The sequence below is a fragment of the Triticum aestivum genome, chromosome 2B, assembly GCF_018294505.1.
Source record: "Triticum aestivum cultivar Chinese Spring chromosome 2B, IWGSC CS RefSeq v2.1, whole genome shotgun sequence".
Taxonomy (NCBI): domain Eukaryota; kingdom Viridiplantae; phylum Streptophyta; class Magnoliopsida; order Poales; family Poaceae; genus Triticum; species Triticum aestivum.
The window spans coordinates 313,449,002-313,464,108 of NC_057798.1; positions in this window are offsets into that span (position 1 = coordinate 313,449,002).

Sequence of the window (15,107 nt, forward strand, 5' to 3'; positions counted from 1 at the left end):
TACTCCTCTTGATCCCAATGGTATGCCTTTGTCTTCTTTGATTGATAATAATAATGAATCTATGGATGTGAATTTTGTTGGTAGGAATAGTTTTGGAAACAATGCTTATAGAGGAAACTTTAATGCTAGACCGTTCCCTAGTAATCCCTCTAATAATTATGGAAATTCCTACAATAATTCTTATGATAATTTTAATAAGATGCCCTCTGATTTTGAGAATAGTGTGAAAGAATTTATGATTTCTCAATTGCTCAAAGTTGATGATTTGGCTAGGAACGTTGATAGACTTTCGCTTGATGTTGATTCTCTTAAACTTAGATCTTCTCCTCCCAAGCATGATATCAATGAGTCTCTCAAAGTAATGAGAATCTCCATTGACGAGTGCAAGGAAAGAACCGCTAGATTGCGTGCTAAAAAAGAAAGCTTTATAAAAGCATGTTCTTCTAGTTTCCATGAAAATAATGAGGATGATCTTAAAGTTATTGATGCGTCTCCTATTAGATCTATGTTTTTCAATATGAATTTTGATGATTATGGGACTGATGATGAATCAACTTTGCCTAGAAGGCGTCCCAAAAATTCGGAGTCTTTAGATCTTGATGCTAAATTTGCTAAAAGTGAGATTGGAGAATCCTCAACTTCTAATAATATTGAACCCATTATCTAGGATTTCAAGGAATTTGATTATGATAATTGTTCTTTAAAAGGTTGTATTTCCTTGTTGCAATCTGTTGTTAATTCTCCTCATGCTTATAGTCAAAACAAAGCTTTTACCAAACATATCATTGATGCCTTGATGCAATCTTATGATGAAAAACTTAATTTGGAAGTTTCTATACCTAGAAAACTTAATGCTGAGTGGGAACCTACTATAAAGATTAGAATTTAAGATTATGAGTGTTTTGCTTTGTGTGATTTGGGTGCTAGTGTTTCCATGATTCCGAAAACTTTATGTGATATTCTAGGTTTGCATGATCTTGATGATTGCGCTTTAAATTTGCACCTTGCAGATTCCACCATTAAAAAGCCAATGGGAAGAATCAATGATGTTCTTATTGTCGCAAATAGAAATTTGGTGCCCGTGGATTTTATCGTTCTTGATATAGATTGCAATCTTTCTTGCCCTATTATTCTTGGTAGACCTTTCCTTAGAACGATTGGTGCGATTATTGATATGAAGGAAGGGAATATTAGATCCCAATTTCCATTAAAGAAAGGCATGGAGCACTTTCCAAGAAATAAAGTCAAATTACCTTATGAATCTATCATGCGTGCTACTTATGAATTTAGTGCCAAAGATGGCACCCGTTAGATCTATCCTTGCTTTTATGCCTAGCTAGGGGCGTTAAACGATAGCGCTAGTTGGGAGGCAACCCAATTTTCTTTATGTTTTTTGTTTTTGCTCCTGTTTAGTAATAAATCTTGCATCTACCTTCTGTTTAGATGTGTTTTTATCTTTTAATTAGTGTTTGTTCCAAGTAGAACCTATAGGATAACCTACGATGATAGTTGATTTGATTCTGCTGAAAAACAGAAACTTTGCGCGCACGAATATAATTTTGTTAAATGACAAGAACGTGATTTTGCGTTGATTATTTTTGCTGCTGTTCAATAGACAAATTGTCCAGGACGTCCTATTTTGGTAGGATTTTTAGAGTTCCAGAAGTTTGCGTTAGTTACAGGTTGCTACAGACTATTCTGTTTTTGACTGATTCTGTGTTTTCGTGTGTTGTTTGCTTATTTCAATGCATCTATGGCTAGTAAATTAGTTTATAAACCATAAGGAAGTTGTAATACAGTAGGTTTAACACCAAAATAAATAAAAAATGACTTAATTACAGTACCTTGTGTGGTGGTTTTGTTTTCTTTCACTAACGGAGCTTATAAGATTTCTTGTTGAGTTTTGTGTTGTGAAGTTTTCAAGTTTTGGGTAAAGCTTTTATGGACTATGGAATAAAGGGTGGCAATAGCCTAAGCTTGTGGATGCCCATGGCACCCCAAGATATTCAAGAATAGCCAAAAGCCTAAGATTGGGGATGCCCCGGGAAGGCATCCCCTCTTTCGTCTTCGTTCATTGGTAACTTTACTTGGAGCTATATTTTTATTCGCTACATGATATGTGTTTTGCTTGGAGCGTCGTGTATTATATTAGTCTTTGCTTTTTAGTTTACCACAATCATCCTTGTTGTACACACCTTTTGGGAGAAGCCTATTTGATTAGAATTTGCTAGAATACTCTATGTGCTTCACTTATATCTTTTGAGCTTGATAATTTTTGCTCTAGTGCTTTACTTATATCTTTTAGAGCATGGTGGTGTCTTAATTTTGAAGAAATTACTAGTCTCTCATGCTTCACTTATATTATTTTGAGAGTCTTTTAGAAAAGCATGGTATTTTCTATGGTTTTAAAGTTGGTCCTATAATGATGAGCATCCAAGTTGGGTATAATAAAAACTATCATAGAAAGTGAATTGGATGCTATGATCAATTTGATGCTTGATAATTGTTTTGAGATATGGAGGTAGTGATATTAAAGTCATGCTAGTTGGGTGATTATGATTTAAAGAATGCTTGTGTTGAAGTTTGTGATTCCCGTAGCATGCACGTATGGTGAACCGCTTTGTGATGAAGTTGGAGCACAATTTTATTTATTGATTGTCTTCCTTATGAGTGGCGGTCGGGGACGAGCGGTGGTCTTTTCCTACCAATCTATCCCCCTAGGAGCATGCGCGTAGTGCTTTGTTTTCTGATGACTTCTAAATTTTTGCAACAAGTATATGAGTTCTTTTGATTAATGTTGAGTCCATGGATTATACGCACCCTTTCACCCTTCCATCATTGCTAGCCTCTCTTGTACCGTGCAACTTTCGCCGGTACCATACACCCACCATATACCTTCCTAAAAATAGCCATCATACCTACCTATTATGGCATTTCCATAGCCATTCCGAGATATATTGCCATGCAACTTTCCACCGTTCCGTTCATATGACACACATTACTTTTGTCATATTGCTTTTTGCATGATCATGTAGTTGACATCGTATTTGTGGCTAGGCCACCTTCATAATTTTCATACATGTCGCTCTTGATTCATTGCATATCCCGGTACACCGCCGGAGGCATTCATATAGAGTCATATCTTGTTCTAGCTTTGAGTTGTAAATCCATAAAAGTGTGATGATCTTCATTATTAGAGCATTGTCCTAGTGAGGAAAGGATGATGAAGACTATGATTCCCCCACAAGTCGGGATGAGACTTCGGACTTTACAAAAAGAAAAAAAAGAGAAAAAAAAGAGAAAGGCCAAAAAAAGAGAAAGGCCAAAGAAAAAAAGAAAAAAAGAAAAAAGAAAAAAAAAGAAAAAAAATGAGATAAAAAGAGAGAAGGGACAATGCTACTATCTCTTTTTCCACACTTGTGCTTCAAAATAGCACCATGATCTTCATGATAGAGAGTCTCATATGTTGTCACTTTCATATACTAGTGGGATTTTTCATTATAGAACTTGGCTTGTATATTCCAATGATGGGCTTCCTCAAAAGTGCCCTAGGTCTTCGTGAGCAAGCAAGTTGGATGCACACCCACTTAGTTTCTTTTGTTGAGCTTTCACATATTTATAGCTCTAGTGTATCCGTTGCATGGCAATCCCTACTCACTCACATTGATATCTATTAATGGGCATCTCCATAGCCCGTTGATACACCTAGTTGATGTGAGACTATCTTCTCCTTTTTTGTCTTCTCCACAACCACCATTCTATTCCACATATAGTGCTATGTCCATGGCTCACGCTCATGTATTGCGTGAAAGTTGAAAAAGTTTGAGATTATTAAAGTATGAAACAATTGCTTGGCTTGTCATCGGGGTTGTGCATGATTAAATACTTTGTGTGATGAAGATAGAGCAACAGCTAGACTATATGATTTTGTAGGGATAATTTTCTTTAGCCATGTTATTTTGAGAAGACGTGATTACTTTGATTAGTATGATTGAAGTATTACTATTTCTTATTTCAATATGAACTTTTATTTTGTATCTTTTGGATCTGAACATTCATGCCACAATAAAGAAAATTACATTGAGAATTATGCTAGGTAGCATTCCACATCAAAATTTTGTTTTTTATCATTTTCCTACTCGAGGACGAGCAGGAATTAAGCTTGGGGATGCTTGATAAGTCTCCAACGTATCTATAATTTTTTATTGTTCCATGCTATTATATTACCCCTTTTGGATGTTTATGGGCTTTATTTTACACATTTATATCATTTTTGGGACTAACCTACTAACCGGAGGCCCAGCCCATATTGCTGTTTTTTTTGCCTATTTCAGTATTTCGAAGAAAAGGAATATCAAACGGAGTCCAAACGGAATGAAACCTTTAGGAGCATTATTTTTGGAACGAACATGATCCAGGGGACTTGGAGTGCAAGTCAAGAAGCAGTCGAGGCTCCCACGAGATAGGAGGTCGCGCCCCCACCCCCTGCAGGGCGCGCCCCCTGTCTCGTGGGCCCCTCGGGCGGCCACCGACGTACTTCTTCCTCCTATATATACCTACGTAGCCCAAAAACATCCAGGAGCACCATGAAACACAATTTCCACCGCCATAACCTTCTGTACCCGTGAGATCCCATCTTGGAGCCTTCGCCGGCACTCTGCCGGAGGGGGAATCGACCACAGAGGGCTTCTACATCAACATCCTTGCCCCTCCGATGAGTTGTGAGTAGTTTACCATAGACCTACAAGTCCATAGTTATTAGCTAGATGGCTTCTTCTCTCTTTTTGGATCTCAATACAATGTTCTCCCCCTCTCTTGTGGAGATCTATTCGATGTAAACTCTTTTTGCGGTGTGTTTGTCGAGATCCGATGAATTGTGGGTTTATGATCAAGTTTATCTATGAATAATATTTGAATCTTCTCTGAATTCTTTTATGTATGATTGAGTTATATTTGCAAGTCTCTTCGAATTATCAGTTTGGTTTGGTCTACTAGATTGATCTTTCTTGCCATGGGAGAATTGCTTAGCTTTGGGTTCAATCTTGCGGTGTCCTTACCCAGTGACAGAAAGGATTGCAAGGCACGTATTGTATTGTTGCCATCGAGGATAACAAGATGGGGTTTATATCATATTGCTTGAGTTTATCCCCCTACATCATGTCATCTTGCTTAATGCGTTACTCTGTTCTTATGAACTTAATACTCTCGATGCAGGCAGGAGTCGGTCAATGTGTGGAGTAATAGTAGTAGATGCAGGCGGGAGTCGGTCTACTTGTTATGGACGTGATGCCTATATACATGATCATGCCTAGATAATCTCATAACTATGCGCTTTTCTATCAATTGCTCAACAGTAATTTGTTCACCCACCGTAATACTTATGATATCTTGAGAGAAGCCTCTAGTGAAACCTATGGCCCCCGAGTCTATCTCCTATCATATTTGCTTTCAATCTACTTATATTTGCATCTTTACTTTTTGCATCTATCTTATAAAATACCAAAAATATATTTATCTTATCTTACTATCTTTATTAGATCTCACTTTCGCAAGTGGCCGTGAAGGGATTGACAACCCCTTTATTGCGTTGGTTGTGAGTTCTCAGTTTGTTTGTGTAGGTGTGTGGGACTTTTGAGGAGCCTCCTACTGGATTGATACCTTGGTTCTCAAAAACTGAGGGAAATACTTACGCTACTATCGCTGCATCACCCTCTCCTCTTTGAGGAAAACCAACGCAAGCTCGAGACATAGCAGCAGCTGCATGCGAACGGCGGCGAAGACTTGGCTGGCTCGGGCCTGGCAGTGGCCCTGCCGGTGCGCTTGTCGAGGGCCTTGTCGGGTGGCCCGGCAAGGGTCTTGCCAGGTGGCCCGGCAAGGGTCTTGCCATGGCGCGCTGGCTTCCACGGCAAGGATCTTGCTGGGGGGTCTCATGGGTTTCTTCGGTGAGGATGGTTGCATTCCTATCCTCATTTGATCTTGCCTATTCTTTGTCTCCACAAAGATCTGGATGCCACCAAAGAGGTGCCTCCCGCGCCTTGTTCCAATGCATTTGTCGAGCGTTGGCGGGCTCAAGGGTGGCTCACCTCGGCTGGTGCGGGCAGGCTATGCCGGCAAGGGTCTTGCCGGGGCTGCTGAGGCTCCCCCGGCAAGGGTCCCTGCCGGGGAAACCTGCTACGCCTATCTGATCTTTGTGGCCTTGGTCCTTGTTGTTGCTTCGTTTGTCCTGTGCCTTCGGCTTCTCTCCGACTTCCCTTTCCTGCCCTGTTATGTGTGGTCGTGGCGGGAGGCTCTGACTGCCCGTGCACAAGTAGAGAAGTCAAAAGCAGAGCCCCTACTTTTGTACACCAACACAGTGTCGTTCAAATCTTCAGCTTCATCCGTCTCGCGCAATGAAGAATATGAACTGGCGACCAGCTGAGGAACTTTGACCTTCTTGAATTTCTTTGAAGGTGGCTGAGACCAGTCAAGTCCTGTTGGAAATCCATTTCCTTGAGTTCTTCAACACTATAGAGATGATGCAGATAATGGTGATTCTTCTTCATACTGTTTTGTGTGACAATCATGTTCTGAAGAATAGCACCAAACTGACGCTTGACCCACTTGTGATTTCGATCAACTTTCTAATGAAGACCGAGGAGAAGTTCACGATCACTCATTATACGAGGAGCAGTGGCTTGAGGATTTTGCTTTGAAGCTTTGGCGGCAGAATCTTGTGTTGTAGAGTCATCATTGGTAGAATAAGATGTAGCCTTGCGAAACTGACCATCCAATGGACGAGTGCCTTCATCAATAATAGCAGCTTTGCCTTTCTCATCAACTAAGGAAACGGTCCTTTTAAGGACTTCAATAGGTGGCAAATAGCTGAGATGATTTTGAAAGTCAGCCTTGTAATGAACTAAAGACCTTGATCTGATGAATTTCATGATCCAGGGAGCATAAGGTTTCAACTTAAAAGGTCACAGGGCAGTATTGGCCAAAGTCCTCATGAAGAAATCGTGGTAGTTGATCGGAATACCGTGCATGATATTTAACAGAAAACTCTTCATGATGCCAACAACCTCTTCTTCATCAGAGTTGTGGCCCTTGATTGGATTGAGGGTTTTGGTCAAGATGCGATAAACTGTCCTTGGCACATAAATCAATTCCTTCACGAGGAATGTGGTCCTTGGAGCTTGGGCAACCTTTAAAGGCTTCATTATTACTTGCATCAAATGATTTGAGAGTTCATGTTCCTCATAGATGAACCTTGCACCTTCAGTGGGAGGACTGACTGGGACGGCGTGAAGCAATTCAGAGGCCGGTGCTTTGTAATGAGTATTTTCAGACATCTAGTCTAGCACCCATGAATTCACATCTTCAACATTTCTAGTGAGGTGTAGTGTTGCGTAGAACTGAAGAGTGAGTTCTTCATTCCAATCACAGATGTCAGTGTAGAAGTTTAAGAGCCCAGTGTCATGAAGAACACTCAGGACAGGTTGGAAGCAAGGAAATGATTCCATATCCACATGAGGAATTTGTTGATGCTCAAATACCTTGTCCTTATCGAATAGGAGTGAAGAATAAAAGTTCATCTGACTGGCTGTCCAGAAGCGCTTGTGTCAAAGTCTTGCAGAGTCATAGGGATTGTAATCCGTGAAGAAATGATGCTCAGCAAAGAAATCATCAGCTTTGAATTTCTGCTTTTTTGAATGAGGAGTTTGATGTAGAGGAGTGGTCAATGGTGAATTTCGGTGATGTCCTCTCCAATAATCATCATTCAGAACTGGTGTAGTAGACCCAATGTCCACATCCTCGTCTTCTTCATATATTTGTTCAACGCGTGCCTCTTCAGCTGTGAATTGAGGCGTGGGCGATGATACCGGTGGAGTTAAGGGATATTATCCACTTCAATTTCTTCATCCAACTGCTCTAAAGTAGCAGCAGAGGGATTTTCTTCATCAGTGTCATCAGGTATGACATATTCCACACTAAAGGGTACAATCTACTTTGATGGCATGCTTGAGAGAGGAACAACATCAATGGGGTTGGTGTATGAACTTGACAGAGTCTTCACTTTCTTGGGTGCTGAAGACTCTGCAGTTGCTGATGCTTTCTTTTTCCTCACAGCTGCTGAGGGAGTCCTAGACTAAGGGGTCCTCGGACAGCCGAACTATATACTTTAGCCGGATTATTGGACTATGAAGATACAAGATAGACGACTTCGTCCCGTGTCCGGATGGGACTCTCCTTTGCGTGGAAGGCAAGCTTGGCGATTCGGATATGTAGATTCCTTTCTTTGTAACCGACTTTGTACAACCCTAGCCCCTCATGGTGTTTATATAAACCGGAGGGTTTAGACTTCTAGGGTTTAGCCACAATCATCATAATCTCATAGGCTAGACTTCTAGGGTTTAGCCATTACAATCTCGTGGTAGATCAACTCTTGTAATACTCATATTCATCAAGATCAATCAAGCATGAAGTAGGGTATTCCCTCCATAGAGAGGGCCCGAACCTGGGTAAACATTGCGTCCCCCGCCTCCTGTTACCATTAGCCTTAGACGTACAGTTCAGGACCCCCTACCCAAGATCTGCCGGTTTTGACACCGACATTGGTGCTTTCATTGAGAGTTCCGATGTGACGTCGGTGATAGGCTTGATGGCTCCATCAATTATCTACAACAACGCAGTCCAGGGGGAGATCTTCCTCCCCATACAGATCTTAGTATTCGGCGGCTTCGCACTGCGCGCCAACTTGCTTGGTCATCTAGAGCAGATCGATAGTTACGTCCCTGGCCATCAGGTCAGATTTGGAAGCCTAAATTTTGTGGCCGATATCCGCGGAGAATTGATCTTCGACGGATTCGAGCCCACGACGGCTGTCCCCGGCCACCACGATGAACACGACCTAGATCTGTCATTGGGCCACACGTAGGAGATAGCACATGTGGCCGCCCTGGCCCTAGAGCCGAAGCGGACTGCGTTGTCCGAAGACGGGAGGCTCAACCCCACCATGGAGGCCGTAGACTCGGCGGCGCTCGAGCCGCACACAGACCCATCATCGAGCTGGGTTTGTGTCACCGGATCCCCGGACTCATCTCTGGCCATGGATTCTGGACCGTGTGCATCCGCGTCCATCGAACCTGATTGGGCGCCGGTCTTGGAGTTCAGCTCCGCGGACATATTTCAGCACTTGCCTCTCGGCGACGTGTTAAACTCATTGAAGTCCCTCTCCTTGTTAGGGAATTCTCGGCCGAACTATGTCCGACTCGAATGGGAAGCAGACGACAAAGAACTTCGTTTCCCACCCACCACCCACTTCATTGCCACTGTCGAGGACTTAACTGACACGCTCGATTACGGCTCCCAAGACATCGACGGTATGGATGACGATGCCAAAGAAGAGCAGGCACAAAAACCACCACCTTTAGGGCAGTGGACAGCTACATCGTCATACGATATATACATTGTGGACACACAAAAGGAGAATGAGGCCAACGGCGATAACAACATATCTGTCGATGAACCTCCTAAACGTCGGTGTCCCAAGCACCGACCTCGATCCGGCAAAAGGAAAAACAACAACATTTTCACAGACGATGATGGCAATCTGAACCAAGCAGAGGACCCGGCAGGCCCAGCGTTGGAGCAGGGTGTGCGAGAGGACGGCGAACACAGTCCGGAGATGTTATCCAACCACAGCGACACCGAAGATAGCAATTACCAACATGTATCTGAAGAGAAGACCAGCCTGGGCAACGATGAATTCGTCATCCCAGAAGAACCATTAGAACAAGAACGCCTCCACCAAAGGCTTATCGCCACTGCAAGGAGCCTGAAGAAGCAGAAGCAGCGGCTTAAAGCCGCACACGGTACGCTCAATGATAGATGGAATGAAGTGCTAGACACTGAGGAAAAATACGGCGGTAATCGCCAAACAAAGAGCTATCCAAAATGTAAGCTGCTGCCCGAATTCGACGACGAGGCTATCGCGCCTATACCACCAACTGACCGGACCGACCACCTCGCGGTTGCGACAGAGCGGCTCCGTACACAAGCCCGCGCCCCCTTCCCGCAAATGAAGGAAGGCTGCGGCCCAGGACCAGAAACACGATCTACGTGAGGACCTGGACAAAAAAGCTGGCAAAACCAGGTCCATCAATGGATCCAAGGAATGTGCTCCTACACGAGATCACTATTATCAAACAAAACATGCCGGCCATTTACCAGCTTGGAACCAATACAGAACATTACAACTGTCGGACCCAATCCATGACACATCCAGATACAGGGGTGCCGCACACCCCCTGTGCTTCACCGATGAGGTGCTGGAACATGATTTTCCAGAAGGGTTCAAACCTATAAACATCGAGGCATATGATGGAACGATGGACCCCGCGGTTTGGATAGAAGACTTCATTCTTCACATCCACATGGCTCGTGGAGATGATATCCATGCCATTAAATATTTACCCCTCAAGCTAAAAGGACCAACTCGGCAGGCTCAAAAGCCTCCTCGAAAACTCCATCAAAAGATGGGAAGAACTGGAGGATGCTTTCCGGGCCAATTTCCAAGGGACTTATGTCCGGCCTTCGGATGCAGACGATCTAAGTCACATAATCCAACAACCCAGAGAATCAGCCCGTAAGCTCTGGAACAGGTTTCTCACTAAGAAGAACCAAATTGTCGAATGTTCGGACGCTGAAGCCTTAGCGGCTTTCAAACATAGTGTCTAGGACGAATGGCTGGCCAAACACCTCGGCCAGGAAAAGTCAAGGATAATGGCCGCCTTAACTACACTCATGACCTGCTTTTGCACGGGCGAAGATAGCTGGTTAGCCCGTAGCTGCACCAGTGCCCCGGCACCTCTGAGGTCAAGGACGGCAATGGAAAACCATGATGCAACAAAAACAAATGTCAGAACAATGAAGAAAGCCCAGACAATACAGCAGTAAACGCCGGATTCAGGGGCTCCAGACCCGATCAACGGAAGAAGCCATTTAAAGGAAACAAGGATAGTCCATCCAATCTGGACAAAATCCTAGACAGGCCCTGCCAGATCCACGGCACTCCTGATAAACCAGCTAATCATATCAACAGAGAATGTTGGGTCTTCAAGCAAGCCGACAAACTTAACTCCGAACACAAAGGGAAGGGAACTCAGAGCGAAGACAAGGACGAACCTCGCCAGCCCAACACGGTGGGACAGAAGAAATTTCCACCGGAGATCAAAACAGTGAACATGATCTATGTCACTCATATCCCAAAGTGGGAGCGCAAACACCCACTCCGAGATGTCTACACCGTTGAGCCCGTTGCCCCCAAGTTCAACCCATGGTCGGCCTGTCCGATCACCTTTGATCGCAGGGATCATCCGACTAGTATCCATCATGGGGGTTCGGCCACCCTAGTGCTCGACCCAATAATCGACGGATACCACCTCACTCGAGTCCTCATGGACGGCGGCAGCAGTCTCAGTCTGATATATCAGGACACTATCCAAAAGATGGGGATAGACCCGTCAAGAATCAAGCCAAGCAGCACTACCTTTAAAGGAGTTATATCGGGCGTGGAAGCCCGCTGCACTGGCTCTTTAACATTGGATGTTGTATTCGGCTCTCCGGACAACTTTCTAAGCAAAGAACTAATCTTCAACATTGCTCCGTTCCGAAGCGGCTATCATGCACTACTCGGAAGAACGGCCTTCGCCCGTTTTAATGCAGTCTTGCATTATGCTTATCTAAAACTCAAAATGCCTGGACCCTGTGGCGTCATTATGGTCAGTGGAAATATGGAGCGCTCTCTTTGCATAGAGGAATACACGGCGGCTCTAGCAGTCGAAGCACAAAACGGCCTATTCAAGCCGAACAGCTCATCGGTCGTTAAGACCGCAGACACAGCTAAACGTGTCTGGTGCACACCTCAGTGCGGCAGGGCAAATAAACCTGAGCTTGATTAGCATCTACGCCCCCATCGGCCGCCCCATAAGGAGATATACACAAAATTCCTTGGGCAGCTTCGGGGGCACTCTGGACACAAAAGGTCCATAGTTCGGCTTGACCCTATTCAGACCCTGGAAGTTATCCTTCATAGTTCATTAAAACGAACCAGCTTTACTCACGGCCACACCAAATTCTCTTACCTGGTCTTCTTTTTTCCTTTTTCTTTACAGATGGCCATCATACTATACCCTTCAAGGACACTTCACAATGGAGACAAAGGCGCAGACGTGCAGCAGGGCCCCGCATTAAGGTTTCTTTTTAGATTAAGACCATGTGTAACCTTTTTTATCTCTTGTTGTTTTATACTTTCCTGGCATGTAAAATGTCCAAGAAAGATACCAGCATTATCTGTAAACATACGGCTCGCCATACTAAAGTGGATGTTACAGAAGCAGCCCGGTTTGTATTGTGTTTTGAGATTTATGCTCTCACCACCTGCGCTCTTTCCCCACATCGGATTGCCACACGTGCCTTGATACCAGGGGTTTATCACCAGGGGTTGTATTCAGCCCGGTATATATTGCAAAGTCCGAACACCTATAGGGAGTGTTCGGCATCGCGAGTTTGGCCTTATATGCATCAGCTCCGAATCATGCCTTTGGTCAATAGTTGGGTTGCCCGGCTCTTGTGCTTACTACCTTACGTTCCGCTATATCGGCTAGGATAGTAAAGGGAGAACTACTGCGATTGTGTCCCAGCTAGCCCGGATGAGCACCTCAGTAGAGAAAGCCAAAAACTGGCTGTCATGATGCGGCGTGAGCTGGTCGACCACTCGATGACTCATCGAAATCTTCGCAATTCCCTCCGTGTTAAACGAAGGACCATCCTTCTGGTCACGTATGTACATGCACCGTATTCGGATAACTGTGGACATACCAGGGGCTATATAGTAGCCCCACCGTCAAACTCCTTTGGCTAAGTGAAAGTGTTAAAGCTCTATAGTCTGATTGCCTAGTTCGCCGCACTAACACCTCCTTAACGGACCAAGACGCTGGGTCAAGTGTGATCAAGTGCTTTTCCGAACACCCCCGCAGCATAAGTGAGGGGGCTGAAGCCGACGGCTGCAAACTTTCAGATTGTATATAAAAAAGACGGCCACACAGGAGGCACCAAAACTTTTCAGGCAAAAAGTATAAAAACACAGACTTAAATATATCATCATATTGTTATTACAATTTTGATACACTTTACTCGAACAAAATATTTTTCGAGCATTGACCCTCTATTAACCGGGCACCTCTAGGACATCTTCAAAGTAATGTTCTAGCATGTTAAGTTCCTTGCCTTCGGGTGGACTCTACGCTGCAATATCGGTGGCCATCATCTTCGCCTAGTATATCTTGACACAGGCAAGGGCTATCCGTGCACCTTCTATGCACGTTGACCGCTTCACAGCGTCGATACGCGGCACCGCATTAACAAGCTACCGCACCAAACCGAAATAACTATCTGGAATGGGTTCAGTTGGCCACAGCCGGGCTATGACGTCCTTCATGGCAGTGTCGGACATCTTGTGGAGCTCGGCCCATTGGTCCATCTGTTCGTTCAATACTGGACGCTTCGGCGTATCAAATTGCGACCAAAATAGCTTTTCCGTTGCATGCCCTTCTTGCGCGTGGAAAAACTGATTCGCGTCTGCAGCACTCTTCGGCAGGTCCTTAAAGGGGCCCGGAGAACTCCATCGTTGATTAATAGGCGCATACTTCGGATCGCCAAACTTAGTTTGCAATAAAAAGGGCTTACCAGCCGCGATCTCCCCAGCTTGCCGGATCTCCTCCCGAGCTGCTCTAGACTCAGGTCGGGCTTCCTTCGCCTCTTGTAAGGCCTTGTCAAGATCGGCCGCTTTGGCTTTGTTCTCTTTCTCAAGAACTTGGCATCGGCTAGTAGCATTCTTCATCTCAAGTGCCATGGTAGATATCCTCTCCTCGCACTGACACCGAGCAGTCTGCTCGACTTTTAATTCGGTAGCTGCCTTTTCAGCAGCCGCATTATTCACTCTCACTTGCTCCTTGGCCCGGGCAAGTTCCGCCCGAAGGGTTGATATGTCTCCGTCGTATCTACTTTTCCAAACACTTTTGCCCTTGTTTTGGACTCTAACTTGTATGATTTGAATGGAACTAACCCGGACTGACGCTGTTTTCAGCAGAATTGCCATGATGTTGTTTTATGTGCAGAAAACAAAAGTTCTCGGAATGACCTGAAACTCCACGGAACATCTTATAAAAAATAATATAAAATCCTCACCAAAGATGAAGGCCAGGGGGCCCACACCCTGTTCACGAGGGTAGGGGGCGCCCCCCCCCCCCTCCTAGGCGCGCCCCCTACCTCGTGGGCCCCCTGGTGGCCCTCTGATGCCAACTCCAACTCCATATATTGGCTTCTCGGGAGAAAAAAATTAGAGAGAAGAAATCATCGCATTTTACGATACGGAGCCGCCGCCAAGCCCTAATCTCTCTCGGGAGGGCTGATCTGGAGTCCATTCGGGGCTCCGGAGAGGGGGGTTCGTCGTCGTCGTCATCATCAACCATCCTCCATCACCAATTTCATGATGCTCACCGCCGTGCGTGAGTAATTCCATCGTAGGCTTGCTGGACAGTGATGGGTTGGATGAGATTTATCATGTAATCGAGTTAGTTTTGTTAGGGTTTGAACCCTAGTATCCACTGTGTTCTAAGATTGATGTTGCTATGACTTTGCTATGCTTAATGCTTGTCACTAGGGCCCGAGTGCCATGATTTCAGATCTGAACCTATTATGGTTTCATGAATATATGTGTGTTCTTGATCCTATCTTGCAAGTCTATAGTCACCTAGTATGCATTATGATCCGGCAACCCCGAAGTGACAATAATCGGGACCACTCCCGGTGATGACCATAGTTTGAGGAGTTCATGTATTCACTATGTGCTAATGCTTTGTTTCGGTTCTCTATTAAAAGGAAGTCTTAATATCCCTTAGTTTCCAATAGGACCCCGCTGCCACGGGAGGGTAGGACAAAAGATGTCATGCAAGTTCTTTTCCATAAGCACCTATGACTATATACGCAATACATTCCTACATTACATTGATGAACTGGAGCTAGTTCTGTGTCACCCTATGTTATGACTGTTACATGACGAACCGCAT